Source organism: Hylobates moloch, unplaced genomic scaffold (genome assembly GCF_009828535.3).
Source record: "Hylobates moloch isolate HMO894 unplaced genomic scaffold, HMol_V3 SCAFFOLD_16, whole genome shotgun sequence".
Lineage (NCBI taxonomy): Eukaryota > Metazoa > Chordata > Mammalia > Primates > Hylobatidae > Hylobates > Hylobates moloch.
Genome location: NW_026652291.1, coordinates 40,836,378 through 40,846,694, shown reverse-complemented (window position 1 = coordinate 40,846,694; position 10,317 = coordinate 40,836,378). Strand labels below are relative to the sequence as shown.

At 44.5% G+C, this 10,317-nt stretch overlaps 1 pseudogene; it reads right to left on the bottom strand.

The window, feature by feature from the left end:
• Positions 1–1,157: 1,157 nt before the first annotated feature.
• LOC116484633 (nuclear pore complex protein Nup50-like) lies at positions 1,158–2,563 on the bottom strand (annotated as a pseudogene).
• Positions 2,564–10,317: the final 7,754 nt, after the last annotated feature.

Here is a 10,317-nt window from a genome sequence, read left to right as displayed (position 1 = left end):
TTCAAAGAATGCTCGTGTTAGTTACCTGACAGCTCTGGAGAAGTGACATGGATATTCGTGTGCATAACCATGGCTCCCTTCCAAACAGACATATGGAATCTTACTCTTAAAAAAGTAAAGATATTTCAGATATCAAATGTATAATATACTGCTGTCTAAAGTTAAAGGCAAAATTTACACACGATTTTCTCTTCCATTACCTTATTACATGTTTCCTAGTGAATTCACATGGCTTGTGTGTCAAAGCTCCCAGGCACGTCACTTGGTCATAGTTTTCATATGCGTGGGGTTGATCATGGTACAAATGCCTATGAGCATCTTCTTTTTCTAGGATGGTCTCATTTGACTTTCATTTCGTAAGGGTTCACTCTCCATGGTGTAGATGATAAGCTACCAAATTTGTGCTTTTAAATCCATCACTGGCAATCCCCCTTTATCTTCGTTTTGTCTTTAGGGGGATAAAGAAGTAACACTACCTCATGACTGGAAACTACAAAGCCAAAAAACTCCTTCACAAGCTGTTCATTTCTTTTTAGAACGAAAATGCATGTCTTGAATTCTCGTGAAACAGCCCACAGTGTTACAGGCCAGTGATTCGACGCTGAGGTGAACACTTAGTACTCACATTTTAGCTTCAAAATAAAAATAAAGCAGAGGACAAACGCCTGTCACAGCGTGGCAGCCCGGTTCATTTGGTAACAGAACAAGTCTCACACGTCGGCTGAGCCCACCAGAGAGAAGCATACAGGCCAGCTTCCTTCTGAACACAGCCAGGCACCTATTCAAAAGCCTCTCTGGTGGTGGCGGTGGACCCCAAAACCCATGGGTTGGAAGAGCCTTTGGGAAAGCGAATCGATACCCTGATTGCAGTCCTTGAAGAAATCACTTGGGGTTAGTTTAATAAACAAACGAACATTTAAAAATCTTCCAAAAATTGCATTCAAATGTATTTTACGCTTTAGGCAGTTCTTAAGAAGGGAGGGTGCAGTTTCTTGATACTTAACATTTAAAGGTTTTATTGGCCACATTAATCTTCCTCACAAAAGTTTTAAGTTATCTATAAGTTCTTAGAATGTCAAAGAAGAGAAGAAAAACTGACTAAGAGGCGGTGGAAGAAGCAGCAACTTGGCAATAATGCCGCAGCCGACTTCGCATGTTCAGGCATCCTTTTTCTCCAGTAAAATTTTGTGCAACTCGTCTGCATCCTCGCTGGTTTCTACCCGAATCAACATGGTGACTGGCATGGTGGCATTCTTCTCGTCGATTAGTGGATTTGGAACACAGACGATAAGCACGTTATTTTTCCCTGTTCGCGTACATGGCATATTGGGTGGAATCAGGACATTCAGCAATATGTTGCCTAAATTGGTGTCTGCCCGCACCAAAACTGTGTCTTCTGATTTGCTGTAGGTTTTAAATGCAGAGTACTTATGGCTTTCTCTTTAAACTCATTGTCTTTCTTGTAAAATAGTTTACACTTTTTGGAGTAAAAAGCATCTTCTTCTTTTACTTCTGTAACTACTACTTTGGGTGGCTCATCATTCTTTTCTTAATCTCCACCTTTGCATTCACCACTGTCACCTTCCACTTGGCCCTCAAATGACTTAGTGGGAAATGGTGAAGAGACTGGTTTACTCTGGGTAATATCTTTGCCAAATAAATTGGAGTTTCCAGGGGAGAATGAAAATCCAGTCAGGGGGACAGAGCTTAATGAGCCCAAAACAGAGCTATCAACTTTCTTGCCGAAATTAAATGAGGCACTTGTCGCTCCTAGTGATGATGGGTCCGTTTTCTTTTCAGATGCCACCTCCACCTTCTTGTCAGGTGTATCTTCAGTTTTGTTGCCATGAAACAGAAATGTTGACTCTTGCTGTAATTTTGTTGAGCCAAAAAGGGAAGGAGACTGTGTTTCAGCTGCCGCTTTGTTAGATTCACTTTCAGAATTCCTGCCATTGTTCCCATGTTGCTGTTCAATGTTTGCTAAATATTTCTCATAGTCTTTAAAGATAGGTGTCAGATCACAGAGGGGATTTGTATTCACGTGCTTCACTATCCAATCCCGCACAGAGCAGTTCAAGGCGGCCAACTGCTTGTGATAGGCATTTCCGACACAAGCTTTACTGGAAGCAAGGCCAGAGGAGGAGGGCTGCTGAGAGTCCCCATTAGTTTTGGGATTTGAAACTTTTTTATCGACCAAGGCGGTAGGGCCATTTGCAGCAAGAGAACCAAAGGCTACCTTGTGCTCTGCCACTGCCTTTGCACCGGTGAAGGGAGGGGCACTGGTTATGTTGTTTCCATTCGACAGTCCTTCCAAAGGCTTCCCCTCCAGCGCCACTACCAAATCCAGGAAACCGTCCTCCTCCAGAAGGTACCACCAAACCTTTAAAATCTTTAACGTCTCCTCCACTGTCAGATTCGAATCCAACATTTCTGCGCTTTGCTTTCTTTATGGCTCTGTTCTTCAAGACTTCCTCACTGGCCACGGAGAATGTTCCCATCTCTTCAGCTTCATCTTCTTTATCCCAATTCCTGTCAGTTCCTTCTCGGCATTTCTTTTGGCCATGTTTTCGAACTTCCTCGGCGGCCGCCGCTGCACTCGCTGGGTCTTGGGTGCGGCGAAACCCGGGGCGCAGCGGCGCAGGGGTCTGCAGCAGCTGGTGGTCGCCGGGCTGAGCGCGCTGGGCCGCTTCCGGTGCTGCGCTGCGGGCCTCAGAGGACTTGGTGCTCGACCAGCCCAGGGACTCAAATACCATGTCCCCAGTGGGGGCTCCTCACGCTGTGTTCGGCAGGGAGGCGAGAGCGTCGGTTCAGCCGGAGACCGCTGGGGGAACCGCGCCCAACACGCTCTGGGCAGCCATTTTGTAAGTCGACAAAAATTATTTTTCTTTAAGCATTTTTTACATACATGCATTTTCTTCTCCTTTTTTTTTTTTTTTTCCTGAGACAAAGTCTCACTCTGTTGCCTAGGCTGGAGTGCAATGGCATGATCCCGGCTCACTGGAACTTCTGCCTCCCAGGCTCAAGCAATTCTCCTGTCTCAGCTGCCCGAGAAGCTGGGACTACAGACACATGCCATGGTACCTGGCTAATTTTTGTATTTTTAGTAGAAACCGGGTTTCACTATCAAACCAGGCTGGTCTTGAACTCCTGACCTCAGGTGATCTACCTGCCTCCGCCTCCCAAAGTGCTGGGATTACAGTAGTGCGCCACTGCACCTGGCCGTATTTTCTTCTTTTTAAAACACAATAGATATTTGTTTTGAAAGTGTCCTGGACTTCATGCATCGTGGCATTTAGCACCCAGTCCCACCCAGCAGTACACAGGGACCTCAATGCAGATGAGCAAGAGACATGAATAGGTAATCAGCCACAAAAGGAGGAACACAAATGGCCAATGGGAAGAGGGGTTAGTTCTCTCTACTAATTGAAGTATAAACTAGAACATATAATGGGCCGGGTGTAGTGGCTCATGCTTGTAATCCCAGCACTTTGGGAGGCCGAGGTGGGAGGATCACCTGAGGCCAGGAGTTCGAGACCAGCCTGGCCAACATGGTGAAACCCCATCTCTACTAAAAATACAAAATAATTAGCCAGGCATGGTGGCGGGCGCCTGTAATTTCAGCTACTCCTGAGGCTGAGGCAGGAGAATCTCTTGAACCCAGGAGGTGGAGGTTGCAGTGAGCTGAGATCGTGCCATTGGACTCCAGCCTGGGCAACAAGAGCAAAACTCTGTCTCAAAAAAAAAAAAAGAGAACATATGATTCCATTTTTTTACCTATAGAATTGGCAAAGATGTGAAGAAATGATAATGGCTTGGCAAGTGGGTGGGAATGTGAGCATCCTCATACACAGAAGGCAGGGCAGGAGTGTGCTCTGGTGTGAGCATCTGGCAGGCAATCTGACAGAAACATATTACCTTTGGAACATTTGTGTGTTTTGCGTATTTATTTAAGACTGATTCAAATATCTGGCACCTTCATGTTGATCTGGGACAGTGTTGTTCATTATTGATTTAAGACTTACTGAGGGGTGGAACTATGTCATTCCATCCAGCCCTGTGACCAGATAGACACTTCAGAAGTGCTTGTGAGAATTATTATAAAATAAATAACTTATCACCTTGAATTTACAAGCAGTTATTCATTGATAGGTGACTCAGTGCTCAGTGCCTTGCTAGGGCTATGAGGGACTCAAGAAGTATAAGGTGGGGTTCTACCTCAGAGCTGAATTTAGGAGTAAGGACAAAGCTCAGTAACAGAGCAAGGGGGCAGGCAGGTGAGGAATCGTGGAGACTAAGAGCTCAGCAGTCAGCCAACTCATAATTATCCATGCAGGAATAATGAGGACCCGCAGATTAGACGATCTCAAATCTCATTTCCATTAGTCGTTCCCTCCTCCTCCTGTACCAATGCCTTGAGGAACACTCTCACCAAGTAGCCCAGAGGGTTCATCTGAGTTTTTCCTCTTTTCCCTGGCTTTTTCTACCCTACAAGTCCGAAAATGGCACGTAGTGATTTCCCTTCCAAATTGTACCTCAGAGCGGCCCAAATAATTGATGAGGGGAAATTTCTCTTTATAGAAATATTCCAGGTAATAAATTAAAAAGGAATTATACAGCTAGACTGTCACCATTTTGAGAATGCTTAGTGCAATAATGGATCTAGGTACTGATTATCAGTGGCAGCTGACATCTCGAGAGACACCTGGGCATCAGGTGCCCCCTGATGGGACTTTACAACACACCTGGGCATCTGTGAGTTGCCCTGTGTATGCACTGGGAATACCTAGGAAATGTTCTTGCCAAAAAACAAAACCTGCATCAGACTGAGCTACTAAATCTAACATCCAATCTATAGGAAATTCAGGGAGGGAGGAACATGTTAAATAGCACTATAAGGATGCAATTAGAAACATTCAAAATGAGAACTCTACAGAAAAAGTTACCCAGTTTCTTCAACAAATAGCAAGGGGATAAAGGGCTAGAAGTAGAACCTTTAGGTAAAAAAAGAAACAAGAGACATATTGGTCAGGCATGGTGGCTCACGCCTGTAATCCCAGAACTTTGGGAGGCTGAGGTGGGAGGATTGCCTAAGGCCAGGTAGTTCAAGACCCACCTGGTCAACATAGCAAAACCCTGTCTCTACAAAAGAAAAGTTAAAAACTTAGCTGCAGTGAGTCATGATTACTCCAGTGCACTTCAGTCTGGGTGACAGAGCAAGACCCTGTCTCAAAAAAAAAAAAAAAAAAAAAAAAAAAGCCCTATCAGTCAAATATAATGGGTAGACCTTGTTTGGATCCTGATTTGAACAAACCAACTATTTAAACATATATAATTAAGGAAATTTAATACTGAGGGGATATTTGATATGAAGGAATGATTGAAAAAATTTTTTTTATTATTTATTTATTTTTTGAGATGGAGTCTCACTCTGTTGCCCATGCTGGAGTGCAGTAGCATTATCTCGGCTCACTGCAACCTCCAGCTCCCAGGTTCAAGCAATTCTCTCTCCTCAGCTTCCCAAGTAGCTGGGATTACAGGTGCGCACCACCATGCCCAGCTAATTTTTGTATTTTTAGTAGAGACGGGGTTTCACCATGTTGAGCAGGCTGGTCTTGAACTCCCGACCTCAGGTGATCCACCCACCTCAGCCTCCCAAAGTGCTGGGATTACAGGCGTGAGCCACCGTGCCCAGTAATTTTTAGATGTAATAATATTGTTGTGGTTTTCTAAGCTTCCCTTTTTTCAGAGGAACAAACTTAAATATTTATAGATGGAAAAAAAGGCAGACGATGGAAAAGAGAATGGGAAAAAATGAGTGGATATCAACTCTCCATAAACTACCAGGATGTGGTTGCAGGTTGACTGATGAGTATTTCATTCCCTTCTCCAATTCTTTCACTTTGCAACAAGCACAGACCAATGCAAATGTGAGAATGTTAAAAAAAAAAAAAAAAAGGAACAAAACACACCCTCAAGAAAAAAAAAATGAGCATGTAAATCCACTACATGCTCAGACAACCCACATCAGTGTCAGCTCGTGCCTGCAGCAGGGCAAAGAGGCCTCACCTGGATGTGGCAGTGGCTTTACTGCATGCTTTTTAATTCAGGGAAGTGTGTTCCTTTGTGTGGTTTCTCTGAGCCACTGACTCTATTTAAATGTGCTGGTTGCTACCTGAATACAGTCGCTTCACCTGGAAATAATTATCTCTTCTCCTACACTCTTTCCCTTCACACACATCCTTCAATGTGTACTGATAACCCCACACTGACGCAGACCTGAAAGGTATAAATTGAGCATTTGCTGGAGGACTCCAGAGTCTTGTATCATTGCCTACAAGGAATAAAATGAGGAGGAGCCCTAAATGTCATCAGGGGACTCAAACTGTAACACGTACCCATTAAAGAACTATTGTGTGGATTTTTAAAACCAGGCCATTTTTTTCCTACTACTACTCTTCTCACAGCAAACCAGAAAGCGTGGTGGTTATAGATGCTGGCTCTTCAAGTCAGGACCCTGAGGTACAGAGCTGTTATTACCAATGTAGAATTTTAAGTTTCTCTTACTAAGTCATTGATTCATTGATTGACAAACAAATATTTATTGTGCACCTGCTGCACTAACCCTAAGAATGCCCCCCATGACTACACAGACATGCTCCATGCCATTCTGGATGAATGAGGGAGTTGGTGAGAACCAGATGATTTATGCTTCACAGGTGTGTAGGGTGTTGGGCTTTTACACTAATTGGGTTGGGAAGCAGATGGAGGGTTTTAGGCAAAGAAGTGATGTGATCCAGTTAATGTTTTAAAGGATGACTCTGGCTTCTGTGTGGAATATGGGCCAGGGGCAAGGGGAGTAGACAGTGGAGAGTGGAGGCTGGGAGATCAGTTAGAGGCTACAGAGAAGATCCAGGAGAGGGAAGATGGGGATGGATCCTGGATAAGGTGGAGTCGATAAGAGTGACAGATCAGAAACAGGGGATGAGAAAAGAGAAAGCAAGGATAACTCCAAACTTTTTGGCCCAAGCAGTTGAGCATACCATGCTTCCATAGGGGAAAGTGCATGAGGAACAGCCTGAGGGAGGAAATCTTCAGTTCTGTTTTGACGGGTAAGCTTGATATGCCAATTAGTCACCCAAGTACAGATGTGTGCTTCTAGGGAGAGATGAGAGCTGGAAATACAGATTTGGAAATAGCTGGCCATGGGACTGGATACAATTACCTAAGAAGAGAATGCAGATAGGGAAAAAGGTAAAGGACCCAGCTGTCTGGTCTTCTACGTATTAGAATGGGCAGAGGAGGAGCAAATAAAATGCATTAAGTTCTTTATGGTCTCCAACAACCCAAATCAGCTTCAGAATGTGCTAACAGCCAGCAAGATATCAGGAAAACCCAGGGCATGGGGAGTCATGGGACAAAAAACTGTGTCATGAAGTAGAGAATGGGAAGCTGAGTAGAAATGCTGCAGAGAGAACCAGTAAGGTGAGAACAGAGAAGCGGCCCTCAGACTTGGGAATGTGGCAGTCAACCATGCAGGCTCAGAGGTGTGCAGCCTTTCTGAAATATGCTGAGTAGAGAAAGGCAGGTGAGAAAGCAGAGACCAAGACTATGGACAAATCAATTCCATAGTCCTTGAATTTGCAGAGCAGCGAAGGAAAGAAATAGCACAGTAGCTAGAAGGCATTGTGGGTCAAGGAGGTGAGGAGTTTGGGGGGTTATTTTGGCTTTTGGCAAAGCAGAGCGGGTGACGCTCTTTCTCAAGTTCTCTTGAGGCTCTTAGATGCCCAGGGGCCCCTTCTATGTGCATCACTTGAGCAACACCTGGTCCTTGAATTTTCAATAGAAGAATCCCAGGTAGCAAAAATTCTTAACCCAAAGAAGTGCGTCCCTAATGGTGGACTTTCAGAGACTGCATAGCAAAGACATAGCAGGGCTGTGAAGTATCTTTTTTATTTTCTTGAAGCCATATTTTCTGGATGATCATCTATTCACTTATGTGTAAGACCAGCCCTGAAAGTTGTATCACTATTTTCCTAGGATCCCATAACCAAGTCATGGATTTTTTTTTTTTTTTTCTTTTTTGAGACAGAGTCTCGCTCTGTCGCCCAGGCTGGAGTGCAATGGCACGATCTTGGCTCACTGCAACCTCTGTCTCCTAGGTTCAAGTGATTCTCCTGCCTCAGCCTCCCGAGTAGCTGGGATTACAGGCACCTGCCATCATGCCCGGCTAATTTTTGTATTTTTAGTAGAGACAGGGTTTCACCATGTTGGCCAGGCTAGTCTCGACCTCCTGACCTCAAATGATCCGCCCACCTCGGCCTCCCAAAGTGCTGGGATTACAGGCATGAGCCAGCGTGCCTGGCCAGTCATGGATTATTAAGCATTAAAATGAACAGCATCTGAGCTCTTAGTCTGCTTAGCCTCTGTAGACCTTATTTTGTGCTCTGCAGGTTATATTTTAAGACTAAGTTCATCACTCTTTCAGAATTGACTTCCAGGGGAGAGATTGTCTCACCTAAAAATGTACCATGATTATTTTGATCAGAGAACAAGAATATATAACCTATCATCTTTTCTTCTTTTTATTTTGCAGCAAGGAACCACAGAAACAAATTTAATACTTAATCATAAGAGCTTAGTGTTTTGGTTGCTTAGATTTTTAGATTTTTATTTTTTTGTTTTTGAGATGAAGTTTCACTTTTGTTGCCCAGGCTGGAGTGCAATGGCACGATCTCAGCTCACTGCAACCTCTGCCTCCCAGGTTCAAGTGATTCTCCTGCCTCAGCCTCCCGAGTAGCTGGGATTACAGGCACGTGCCATCACGCCCAGCTAATTTTGTATTTTTAGTAGAGACAGAGTTTCACCATGTTGGTCAGGCTGGTCTTGAACTCCCAACCCCAGATGATCCACCTGCCTCGGCCTGCTAAACTGCTGGGATTACAGGCATGAGCCAGCGCACCCGGCCCTTTTTTTTTTTTTTTTTAAGACAGAGTCTTGTTCTGTTGCTCAGGCTGGAGTGCAGTGGAGCGATCTCAGCTCACTGCAGCCTTGACCTCCTGGGCTCAGGTGATTCTCCCACCTCAGCCTCCCTATTAGCTGGGACTAGAGGCATACACCATCACACCCAGCTCATTTTTTTTTTTTTTTAATTTTTGTAGAGACGAGGTCTCACTGTGTTTCCCAGGCTGGTCTCAAACTCCTGAGCTCAAGCGATCCTCCTACCTCAACCTCTCAAAGCATTTATTTCCTTTTTTTTTTTTGAGACGGAGTCTCACTCTGTTGCCCAGTCTGGAGTGCAGTGATGTGATCTCGGCTCACTGCAATCTCTGCCTCCCGGGTTCACGCCATTCTCCTGCCTCAGCCTCCCGAGTAGCTGGGACTACAGGCGCCCGCCACGCCTGGCTAATTTTTTTGTATTTTTAGTAGAGACGAGGTTTCATTGCGTTAGCCAGGATGGTCTCAATCTCCTGACCTTGTGATCCGCCTGACTCGGCCTCCCAAAGTGCTGGGATTACAGGCGTGAGCCACTGCGCCCGGCCTTGTTTCCTATTTTTACAGCTTTATCTTGCTTATACCTTTTCATTTGTTTCTTTTTTAAATGAAACTTTTTTTGGAAATAATTACTGATTCACATGCAATTGTAAGAAATAATACACAGAGATCCTGTGAAAGCTTTACCCAGTTTCTCCCAATGGTAGCATCTTGCAAAATTATAGCGCAATTTTACAGTGGATATTGATATTGAACCAGTCAAGACACAGAACATGGCAGGGCATGGTGGCTCATGCCTATAATCCCAGCACTTTGGGAGGCCAAGGCAGGAGGATTGCTTGAGCCCAGGAGCTTGAGACCACCCTGGGCAACATACTGAGACCCCACCTTTACTAAAAATACAAAAAAAAAAATAGCCGGGTGTAGTGGTGCACACCTGTGGTCCCAGCTACTTGGGAGGCTGAGATGGGAAGATCACTTGAGCCCAGGAGGTTGAGGCTGCAGGGAGCTGTGATCATGCCACTGCACTCCAGCCTGGGTGATGCAGCAAGACGCTGTCTAAAACCACCACCACCACCACCACCATCACCACCACCACCAACAAAAACCAAGAGTCCCTCATGTTTTATAGCCACATACACTTCTTATTTCAAGAATGTTATATGCATGGATTCATTTAGCATGTAATTTACTGGGATTGACTTTTTTACTCAGCATGATTCTCTGGAAATTCCACCCAGGTTGTTGCATTTATCAATAGTTTACTTTTATCGCTAACTAGTATTCTATTATGTGGATGTACCATAGTTTGTTTAATTTGTCCTT